The sequence below is a fragment of the Aedes aegypti genome, chromosome 2, assembly GCF_002204515.2.
Source record: "Aedes aegypti strain LVP_AGWG chromosome 2, AaegL5.0 Primary Assembly, whole genome shotgun sequence".
NCBI classification, from domain to species: domain Eukaryota; kingdom Metazoa; phylum Arthropoda; class Insecta; order Diptera; family Culicidae; genus Aedes; species Aedes aegypti.
Genome location: NC_035108.1, coordinates 124,151,174 through 124,163,533, shown reverse-complemented (window position 1 = coordinate 124,163,533; position 12,360 = coordinate 124,151,174). Strand labels below are relative to the sequence as shown.

General features: G+C 35.7%; 1 protein-coding gene and 1 long non-coding RNA gene across 2 annotated transcripts in view; one reads left to right on the top strand and one right to left on the bottom strand.

Annotated features, from left to right (window-relative positions):
- Positions 1-12,360, bottom strand: part of LOC110675138 (protein pygopus-like) — a 165,615-nt gene that overhangs the window by 38,390 nt on the left and 114,865 nt on the right. The window lies entirely within an intron of this gene.
- LOC110675990 lies at positions 1,324-2,799 on the top strand. The gene is made up of 3 exons (XR_002499975.1): positions 1,324-1,481; positions 1,896-2,213; positions 2,690-2,799. It is a non-coding gene; the product is annotated as an uncharacterized LOC110675990 (long non-coding RNA).

Genomic DNA, 12,360 nt, shown 5'->3' with positions numbered 1-12,360 from the left:
GGTCACCAAGTGGCTCGGTAGCTTAGTTGGTAAAGCCTTCGTCTAGCATACAAGAGTCCTGGGTTCAAAGCCCAGCCGAGCACGTGGATTTTTTTCATAATTTCACCCATAATTTGTCCATCTTTACCACGCGTTATGAGTTAATTAATTTAATAACCATGCGGATTGGATTACCGAACAGCTCAATATAAGTGTCAACTTAGAGTTCATTTGTGGTGTGCATATTTAAAGAATTTGAGACATTATATAAATTCAATGTCAAAGTTCGTATTTATATTTTCAAATTGACTTTTGCACGTGAAAAGAATGATAATATTTATCATAAATAAGTAACAAGATCGCCCGAAACCAATAGTATTGAAATTATAAATTTATCAGCATAGGTATCCATTAGTAGGGGATTTCCCCCTACACCATTCTATATAAATAAATTCACTCATGTGAAGTGCATGCATATATGTATATAACCACATACCAAAGTGGTGGTCATATATGTTTACACTTCGCACGACTTTTTCAGACTTTTCGTGGTCAGCAATATGACGCCACAAAATTTCGATGAAAATACATAAAAGTATATACCCAGTTTCGAACATGATACCGTACTACTATTACACCACAAAGTGATCATTTTGCCATTATTTGCCAATATAAATGCATGTTTCGTATACAGCGACATTTGCTTTATTATGCGTTTGAATCCACCATCAGAAGATACTATGCTAGAATGGCAAGTTGGATTGATATATGATCTGTCAGTTTATAGAACTTGTCGTCATTGTAGATTATACTATTTACGACATGATGTGCTATCTCAGGGGGGGGGGGGTGTACATGTAGTGAGGAATTGCATTGTAGGGGAAGATGGTGTAATACCGCCCTCCAAAGCCATTTAATTCGTATGTTAAAATCATGAATCAATAAATCCTTTCTCGATGCAGCATGTCATTTTTTGAAGCCTTTGAAATAAATGAAAGCCTGTAAAGGGGCAGTCAATTAATTTTGTAAGTCAATTTTCGGGGTTTTTCAACTCCCCCATCCCCCACGGTAAGATTTTTTGTATGATAATTTGTATGGCTTCTAAGAAATCTCTAAACCCCTTACGTAATTAATGAACGGCCCTAAAAATTATATTTTTTCACATTATTATCAGAATGGTGAAATGCTACAGTCAAATATCGTTCGTATTTGTACGTTATCGATTACATTCTCAACCGCACCGGAAATACTTTTCCAAATCGACAGGTCAAAGCCTTACTCTATAGGCTTACTTGAGACTCATCGAATATATTCTCACATGCTAATTATCTTCTATAAGATAATTTCATTCATTCAATCATTTGGTTCGGTGGCAATAAATAGGAAGGGCACAATACGAGAGAGTCGATTGTGTCGAAAAGATTTCAGAATGAAGTTCACAGCTGCCTTTCTCTTATTTTGGGCCTTGATGTTCGTGGCCTCTGGAGTTCCGGTTGACGTTAGTAAGTATCGTAGGATGAGGTAGCATTTCTATATCAACTTATGAGTTTATTTGGATGAAAATTGACTGCAATACCAAAGATTTTATGGGAATTACTATAGGAAACCAAATACTTCTTTTAATTCATCATAATTTGTGCCAACTCTCGAAGGTTTTTGAGGGTTAATATTTCGCAGATACTGTTAGACGCACTTTATATCTACATCTTTTATGTGTGTCACACTAACAGTATCTGCGCAATGGGCTCATATAGCAGTAGCGGTGAAGCCCTCAGTTAGTAACTGTGGAAATTGGGACTAAGCTGAGAAGCAGGTTCTGTCCTAGTTGGAAGGTAACATCAAAGAGATGAAAGAGAAGAAGAATAAGGACAAATGAATTAATAATGCATCCTATCACAAATTCCTTTTTTTCACAGATGACTGTGGTCCGGATCAGATTTTTGATGAGTGTGGAAGCGCATGTCCCCGCACTTGTGAACCAACTCCTCCCATTGCTACTTGTCCGCCAGTATGTGTCAGAGGATGCTTCTGCAGCCCTGGGTTGGTACTTGATGCTAACAATAAATGCGTTAGTCCAGTCGAGTGCCCATTGTTGGAACAGATTGGAACAAATTAACACTGAACTGCGATGAATTTTCGAACAATATAATGGAACTTATGTTATTTGCTATCAATTTTATTGCAAATGTGATAATAATAGAAAGAATATCCCTAAATATGGACCAGTATGATTGGTTATCGTCTGGGAGGGAGGCACCGATACTACACACGAAATATGGCACAAAGTTATTTCGAACTGCAAGAAAACTCCAGCTTGCCAACGACAATCAAGGCAGACTTGATGAAAATCGCTAGTTTTCATTTGTTGTGTTCCTTCGATCGTTCTGGACAAACATGGAAAAAGGGCCAAAGTTTTCTATGCATTTCATTTTCGTTTTTATTCGAAAAAGTAAAATTATGCGTTTTAAAGACTTTATATTCAATCAGAATAAAAGTTGCTATTGTGACATTACTTTTGAATAAGCATGAATAGCTTTTCAATCGATTTTTGGTCACATTTGGTAAAATGCAGAAATATGTTTTAACCAATTACGCGCTTTTATCATGTTTGTCCATTGTTTTAGATCTGGGCTCACAGTGACAGTTCGTGACAGCAAAATCTCGGCTCACCTTGACGTACATAAATTTCGTATTGGTTTCTCCCTCCCAGGTTATCGTATACTTCATCAAGTAGGGTCAATGTACCAATAGCCGCATAGCTAAGGACAAATGTTCGTATAAAATAGAAAAAATAAAGCCAGTGGTATTATTTTAACATCATGTGAAAGCTTTTTATCTTGATTTTGTGGAAAACATATGAAAACTTCGAAAACTCATATTTTTGTATTTATTATCACTATATTGTGCCATTATAGGAACACATGTGCCTGTAGTAGCACTATTTCTAATTTATGTTACTATAGTTGCGTTACTATAGTTGCACTAGCTTTACGGCGTAGATACAAATTTAAGCCGTATTTTTTCAAATCTTCTATATTTTTCCTTCAAAGTGTGGATCAGAAGCTTTCGATTGATATAAAAAAGTTCTTAATTCATCAATTATTTTGTTTAATAAAAAAATCAATTCTATCAGCTCCACTTTCAATTTTTTTCGAGCCGACGGAATACATATGAAACATATATACTCTAATATTGATGTTAACATTTCTTTACAAACAAAACTTGATATTGACAATGCTCTTGAAACATTAACAAATTCCATTGTTGAAGCCAGGAGCATTGCAATACTTAAATGTGAAGTCAAATTCAAATCCATGCTTGAAGACGATGATCTTAAACTCTTGACCCGACTTAAAAACGTAAGGAGAAGGCAATTTCAACGCACTCGCGATCCTGCTATGAAAATTATATGGCAGGATTTGCAGAAAGAAATTAAGAAACGTTTTTCACAATTAAGAAACAAAAATTTTGAAAATAAAATTTCTCAATTGGACCCTGGCTCTTAGCCCTTTTGGATATTATCTAAAATTTTGAAAAAAACTTCAGATGCAAATACCGGGATTGAAAGAGGAAAACATGTTCCATGTTCTTAACATGTCCTTCTCGTCTTTGACTGTCTTCTTGCTCTTCCGAAGTTCCCGCTTCATTATTGCCCAGTACTGCTCCACCGGGCACAGCTCCGGACAGTTTGGTGGATTCATGTCCTTTGGAACAAAATGAACAGAATTGGTCTCATACCACTCCAGGACACTTTTAGAATAGTGGCATGATGCCAAATCTGGCCAAAATAGCGGAGCTTCGTCGTGCTACTGCAAGAACGGTAAAAGGGCTTCTCGAGGCACTCAGATTTGTAGATCTCGCCTTTTACTGTGCCCTTTGTCACGAAAGGCTCACTCCTCAATCCGCAAGAGCAGATGGCCTGCCAAATGAGATATTTGGAGGCAAACTTCGACATTTTCTTCCTCTTAAATTTGTCGTCCACATTGAACTTGCTCTTGCCGGTTAAAATCTCCAACCCCGGAATTTGTTTAAAATCGGCTTTTATATACGATTCGTCGTCCATCACACAGCAGCCATATTTTGCATCTTCTCGTAGAGCTTCCGTGCCCGAGTTTTAGCCGTCGATTATTGCCGCTCATCGCGGTTTGGGAAGTTCTGTACCTTGTATGTATGTAGTCCAGCTCTTCTTTGCATTCTAGACGTAGCTCTGCGATATGCCGATCTTTTTAGCCAAATCACGGCTTGAGACGTTGGGATTTGCTTTAATCATGCGCTTCACCTTTACCTACGGTCCCGGTCTTCCAGCTCCTTTGCCGTGGTCCAACGTCAACCGCTCCTTGAAACCGCTTCAACACTCTGGAGACGGTTGAATGGTGAACGTTCAACATTTTTCCCAACTGCCTGTGTCAGGAAATTCCAGGTGTTTGGAAAGAATTTGAATTTGAAAGAAAGAATTTCACCTCCATTTTCGTTGAATCGAAAAATACGACATCGAGTTTGACAGCATGTAAAAAACAATACACATCAATGAGAAAGTGTGCAAAATTTGGTTGATTTTTACCCTATGGTAGAAAAGTTATGCTCTGTTGAATGTGTCGCAATAATTTCGTGTTACATATTACAGTTTACGAGTGATGCTAAACTTTTTGTGGTTCTGTAATATTGAACTGAGGTTTTGGAATACTCGGAGATGCGATTCCTTACTCATATGGTGGGTAATGTACGGAAAATTTATTATGCAATTTCTCATCGAAATACACACTTAATTGTCAAATTTGTACTTGGCAAAACGAATTAACGAACTTGGCCGGTAAATCCTAATTTGACTGAATTCTCGTTGAAATTTGACACTTGAAACAAATTGACAGATTTGAAGTGCCGAAAATCGGTAGTTTGAACTGATTACCGAAATTCAGTAGTTTATTTTCCCAGAGCATCCGGCAAACGAATGAGTTTACCGAGATTCGGAAAAGTGCATCTGTCAAAACTTTAAAACACGTGCAATCGATTAAAGTAAAAAAGTGCTGAAGTAATTAGAGAAGTCGGATTCGGCATGTTAATTATTGAAATGAAATTTGTTTTCTGATATTCGTTTGCCACTGAGGTCAAACCCGTTTTTCATTGAGTAAATTTACAATTTTACATGTTTTTCCTGTATAATTGAGTTCTAAATCATTCAAATTGGACGTCATATTTGGGGGTCAAATTGGACGAATAATATGAGAGAAAGTATTCCAGTGGCGATTGAAGGAAGTTTGCTTCTTCTTATATTTTTGTGAGCCTCTGTCGTTGGCATCAAAAGAATAAAATTTGTTTTTTTTTGTTGTGAAAAGAAAACTTAAATAAAATTGCTTTTTTTTTTGTTTTTGATCCTTTTCTTCTTCTTATTGAAATAAAAAAAAAATGGACATTTACTGAATTTCGGTAAAAATGTGCCGAAATTATCGGCAAAGCATTGCCGATCTGCTCAGCAAATTTTGACAGCTGGATGAGTTTTGCATTTTACAGTCGTGTTCGGCACTTTGAACTTTTACCGAGATTTTCGCCGAGATCTCAGCTGTTGGGTTCTCGGCGAATTGTTTTGCCGGCCTCAGCGAAATAAATTAAGTGTATAGGCTGTTTTTCATCACACCAATCTGTCATGAAACGGCTTACTTTCCTACACTGAATTATGCAGTATCGTAAGATTCATTACGCAACTGATTTCAGCTGCGTAGCCTCGTTGGATGAATGTGCGACTAGTGCTGTAAAAATCGTCATTCTGCAACTTGTTGCGTAAACTACTATTCCAGTACCGCCTATCATATTGGTGCGTTCTCACAGCAAACAGAATCACATATCTTCCATGTCAGAATATATTATTCAGAAAGATACTATAGTTTATTAGGTTTTGTTTTTCAGATACTCACAATACGAAACTCTTTTTGAACAATTTCAGAATATAAGATCAGAACGACTCAAAACACAACTTCTTTCTATACTTCGTTGTATCTTAACCCCTCTACCGGCAGCTTCATTTTTTACCGCTAAAAAAATATTCAAATCTCGATAACTTTTTTGTTTCTCGATATTTTTGCACCATTTTTTCACAATATCTCAAAAAACTCTTCTAGTTTAGGAATCCGTGTCGATATTAATCATTGGTGATCTAGTTTTGAAGATATTCCGATGTTCCTTGGGGGACCGACGTTCTCCATATAAAATGTATTTGAAGGCCATTTTGTTTTTGGTCGTTATATCAAAAAATAAAATGTGTACTATACAATGCCAGGTAATAAGGAGCTACTCTAAAAAAATCATACAAATCGGTTCAGTATTCTTGGAGAAATCTGAAAATTACGATATGAGTTTTTTTTAAAGTTTTCAAGAACTTTATTTGTCCAGCGTGGTACCAGAAACATAAATGCTCATTACTCAAAGACGGCTGCACCAAATTGCTTCATTTTTTCACAACATACTCGCATGAATGTATCATTCCGAGAAGTGAATATCAGATACCAGTAAAAATTCGGTAGACTGGGAAATAACCGTGGGTTATTGTTGACGCGTCGATCCCCCAAGGAATTTTGGAATATCTCCGGATCCAGATGACCAATGATCAATTTTGACACAGATTCCAAAACAAGAAGAGTTTTTTTGAGAACTTGTGAAAGAATGGTGCAAAAATATCGAGAAACTAAAAAGTTATCGCGATTTGAATATTTTATTGACGGTAAAAAATGAAGCTGCCGGTAGAGGAGTTAATGAAATTGATCATCTTATATCTATGAATAGCCGGTCTGATAAAGTTTGGCACCCATTCAGTTTTGCTAGGGTTTCTTGCTCGTGTGATGAAAAAGACCCACTGCCAACTTTATATCACTTGAAACACAAATGAACCATTAAAAAATCTAGTAAAACGTTTTGAAGGCAATAAGTTGAGGTATATTTTGCCAGCTTAACTTAAATGCATTATCTTCTGCTAGTCAGTGTTGGGAAACTCGTGCTCGCGAGTAAAAAAATACTCACTCTCGTACTCATTTGCGAGTAATACTCACGCTGTGAGTCACTCATTCCTTACTCTAACTCACGCGAGAGTATGACGTCATAACTCACTGCGAGTATTACTCACGTAAAGAGTAATACTCGCAGTGAGTATGACGTCATTACTCTCAGGTGAGTGAGCAAGTTACTCTTTGTGAGTATGTTGAGTACCCAATTCCCAAAGCAAAATAAAATTGTTCATTAGTATTACTAGGTAGAAGATTGTAAATGTAAATAATTTATAGTGTTTACAGCTGCTGTCGACTTCAGTGTGTAGTGTGATATGCAGTTTTTTAGTTTGATTGTTTAAACTTTACTTAATTTAGAGTATGTTTTTAAACATGGATAAACAAGCTATAATGGCGAAAGTCTGGTTGTGTTCAATTACTTTCCAGACCAATTTCATTCATTTCATTTCATTTTTCTGAATGTGTTATTGATATTCAAAGTTGAATTGAAATACAGTGATGTCCCGATTTTGTCAGCCCCATGCTGCATTTTGAGTTGACAAAATCGGGAAAGAGCTAAATTCGGGATAAAATTTTTCGACTGGTTCCAAGTTTTATTTTAACTTGAGGACTTAAAGGACTTAAATTTGTGATTTTGTTAATATAAACATTGTTTTTTTACTTCCATTTTCTATGTACCGTAATCCTAGGTTACATTAATAAGTTTCTTGGATAATTAATAGGAATTTTAAATTTCAAAAATTCGATCTTTAGATGATTGTACAGACGTGGCCAAGGTCATAATTGACTTTATGCACCCAATTATGCCAGTATAGACATGTTTAGTCTAATAAAAATAAATATAAACTATAGGCTGACAAAATCGGGAACAAAGGATGCTAAAATCGGGTCAAAAAGGGGGCTAAAATCGGGGTAGATAAAATCGGGGGCTGAGAAAATCGGGTCATTACTGTATTAGTAAACATTGGTATGAATAACCGTGGGGCAGGAAATCGTATAGTTAAGATTCTTCAAATTCTAAAGACTTTAAATTAAAATAAATGAGGTCGTATACATTTTTAACTTGACTCTCACCAAATATAAGCAGTATGTTGAAATTGATTTTTATGTGGTCGGCGTTAAGTCAGAGTGGACCAAGTGACATTTTTCATATTTTGAGAAAAATGGGCTTAAAGTCTAACGCTCTGCAATATTTAAACTAGTTAAAATTTTGGTTCAATATTTCTACACATCTTTGTGTTACTTTCACACAATATAATGTGAAGTGATAAACATGAAAAATCATTTTCCTAACCTTTGATAAAACGATTTTTTGATGGACTATGTGTACTTGGTCCACTCTAACTGAACTAAAGACCACCATTCAGTGAGTTGGTTCACTCTGACTGAACAATTTCTAGAAAAATAGCAATCATTAAATGCTTGCATGGTCAAACTGGGTGCATATCTCTAAGATAAACGGATTATCAAGACCATATCGTAAATTCTTCAATAATATGTATTGTCAATCCCGAAATTAGTGACATTTTGATAGCTTAAAAATTAAGGTTTTGCAGGGTCAGGGCATTGAAGACCATAAATATTCAAATATGCGTTCAGTCAGAGTGGACCAAGTGAAAATCTTGAGTACCGACCAAAATATACTGGTTCAATAAGCGAGTTCTAGGACATGCCCTACATACACTCCCGTGCATAAGTTTGGGTTCACCCCCTAAAAAACATACAAAAGTGTTCTGTCCATATATCTGTGATTACACGTCCAATTGAAACTCTCTAAGTCGCATTGGAAAGGCAAAGAGTTATTCTTACTTCGTATGTATTTTTCCAAAAACATTCTTTGAACTTTGTATACTAAATTTTTACTTAAAGTTGTGACAATTTTCAAAAAACACACTGAAAAATCATATCTAATTTCCTCAGCATTGGATAGACCAAAATTTTAAATCGTCATTTGAATCGTAATCTTATATTCTTTGAAGAGACCCCACGAAATTTTGGCGGAAAAATATGAAAAGTATCAAAATTAAAGTAACAGTCATTCAAGTCATCGTGCAAAAGTTTGGGTTCACCCCTCAGTATGGTGTATCGTGCAAAAGTTTGGGTTCACCTGAACTTACTTAAATCTTTGAAATCTCAAACCAATCATGTACGCACCATTATTTGCGCTTAACAAAGATTTAAACTATTAAAATCGGTTGAAAAATGGCAGAGATATTGACAAAAATGATGTGCGTGCGGCTCAGGTGAACCCAAACTTTTGCACGATTTGCATCATACTGAGGGGTGAACCCAAACTTTTGCACGATGACTTGACTGACTGTTTCATTGATTTTTAATACTTTCCAGATTTTTCCGCCAAAATTTCGTGGGGTCTCTTTAAAGAATATAAGATTACGATTCTAATGACACTTTGATTTAAAATTTTGGTCGACCCAATGCTGAGGAAATTCAATATGATTTTTCAGTGTGTTTTTTTGAAAAATGTCACTACTTTAAGTAAAAATTTAGTATACAAAGTTCAAACAATGTTTTTGGAAAAATACATACGAAGTAAGAATAATTTCTTGTCTTTCGAATGCGGCTTAAAGAGTTTCAATTGGACGTGTAATCACAGAGATATGGACAGAACACTTTTGTATGTTTTTGAGGGGGTGAACCCAAACTTTTGCACGGGAGTGTACACCATAGAACTACCATGAACTCCAATCAGACTTTGAAATCGACTCAAAAAATGAAATAATCATTCAGTTTATTGCTTTTAAACACTTGGTCCGCTCTGTCTGCACAGAAATTGCTGCAATTTCCGACCAACCATCCAGATATGATAAATTGCCAAAAATCAAAATCAAATGCATCGAATTAAGTAATGTTTATGAACTTATATTGATAGATGAGTAGAAGAATTATTGGATGTCGACAAATCTGACTAATCTCTTGAAATGGTTTCATTTCCTCGCATTCCTCAACGCGCTGATCATTTTCGCTGTTATTGTAATAAGTACTTGGTCCACTCTGACTGCACACTTTTATAGATTTTTATTGATCATCCAAAGTAAATTTATTACATATCTCTCGCAATTTACAGCATTCATCAAATCTGATTGAAGTGAAATGGAGGTAAGGTAATTTCGCATCCAATGAAAGAATAATCCAATTTTTCCAAGTTTTGTACTTGGTCCCCTCTGACTTAACGCCGACCATGTTGAACTGAAGAAAAAAAATACAGAAAATGTTTTTGCAAAATGTCTCTTCACTTTTCACTTGCCCAACAAGTTTGTCGATTTGAACAATAAATTGAAAAGCTGACAGTTATATTTACGATTTCTATTAACTTCAACATTAATTGATCATCCGAACAATAACATAAGTAACATGTAAAAAAAAAATAATCTTGTCAATTCAATTTTCTTCTGCTCAGTTTCGGCTCTGTAGAATTTCCAGCGCTTCTTATTTGTTTTTTAAGAAAGTGTCATATCCGACTTAACAGATAACTCTTCAGGAGAAATCATTTCTAGGAACGGAATCCTTCAACAAAGTAGTCAGATTCTTTTTTGTGTGGATAGATCTATACCCCATTTTTATGTGTTGAACTAGCTTTACATTTACATTCCACGAGATTCTCGTGCGTTCTCTTATATTGCAACTTTTCAAACAACGTTTTATTTTCAATCGGCTGTCCGAAGTAGACTCATTAATATCGTTATGTAATAGCTTCTATCGCTTTAAGTTTAGTGTTTCTTGAATTATGAGCACATTCTGTTTTTCTAAGATAATTGCGAACCTTGTTTACTAATAGCTACCTAAAGAGAAAATACAAATTCAATCTCTAATGAGAAACTTTTCACTTGCCCCACGTGATTAGAAAATTGACGGTGTTTTAATTTAGTTATTTTTACGTCTACGTGGAATCAATTTCAATTTTGTTTTATTTCAGTTTAAAACTGTCAGAGAGTACAACTTAGATGTAGTACAGAAAATTGTTTTCCGCAACTTTTTTTCTACTGAAAATAAAAATACAAGATTGCATGCCGCCAACTTGTTACGGAGTAATAGTTGACAGGTTAACAATCTTTCGCTATATTATGCAATAACGGTTGAAAAATCGCAGGAATCATTTACCTATCGTAATGTTCTGAATGGCCTCAAAGGTTTACGCATGAGTTTAAAACGTTATTTCATATATTCAGTATCTTCGTATTTATCTAATGTAATTTGCAAGTTTTATATAGAAAACTCGTATGCAACGTTACCGAATAAAGATTTCTGATCAGAAATATGTTAATATGGGCAATATTCAAAATCATAAGTTTTTCAGAAACATTATAAAGTTGGAAATTTTCTCTACTTCTCAGGGCAAAGAGTACTATTTGATAAATTTGAAAATGCTCATAAGTACATTAAGCTAAATAGCAGAATCTGACCCAGTAGATGTGTAACGTCAGAGGAAAAAAGAAAAGGGCATTAACGATACAACATGCGCTGCGAAATACCAAACATAAATAACAGCTTGTGTTAAGAATTCATATCATAATAACGTTTTGCGTGCATCAAATAGTTTTCAGAATGAAATTTTCATCTTATCATTTGAATAAGGTCACCCCAAGAATAGCCTTACTTATTACTTACTATTTATTTGGGCCATTCGCAAGCTTTTAGAATATTTACAATATTTCAAGTGAGTAAAATTACTCATGAGTGAGTAAGTGTTAGTCGAAAACTCACTCACGAGTATGAGCTGTACAACTGAAACTCACGCCTGAGTATACTCACGCGAGAGTTCAAGCTGTACAACTCATACTCGCGAGTGAGTTTACAGTTTTCAGTGAGTACTCACGAGTTTCCCAACACTGCTGCTAGTTAGGTGCGAGCTTTTTCCCCGCATGCTGTGCACCCAGAACTCAAATAAAATATGATTAATCCAACGAACAATGTGCACTATTAGGCTCCATCCCATTACCCCGAACGCCATTACCCCGAACGCCACTACCCCGAACGTCACTACCCCGAATGGGTCACTACCCCGAAAGCCATTACCCCGAATGGGTCATTACCCCGAACGCCACTACCCCGAATGAGCCATTACCCCGAATAGTATGAAATACAATGAAGTATCATGTTTTGCGTGCAAAAATGATGACCATACTGTTATAGAGGAATGACCATTCATGCATGCGTCTCTAATGTAAACTGGTAATCAATGATGTGTTAAATTCGTCGGTAAAATGTCCATCATATATTTTCCCTTCTTTCTTATGTCAGTTATTCTGTTGACCACTCTCTTTTTCTTTTTCTTTCTGGGACAGTGCCTGTTTCACAGCTCAGTGGGCACTTCCGCAGTTCAAGCGTTTATTCACAAATTTCATAACGCCAAATATTGCCATTTTTTACA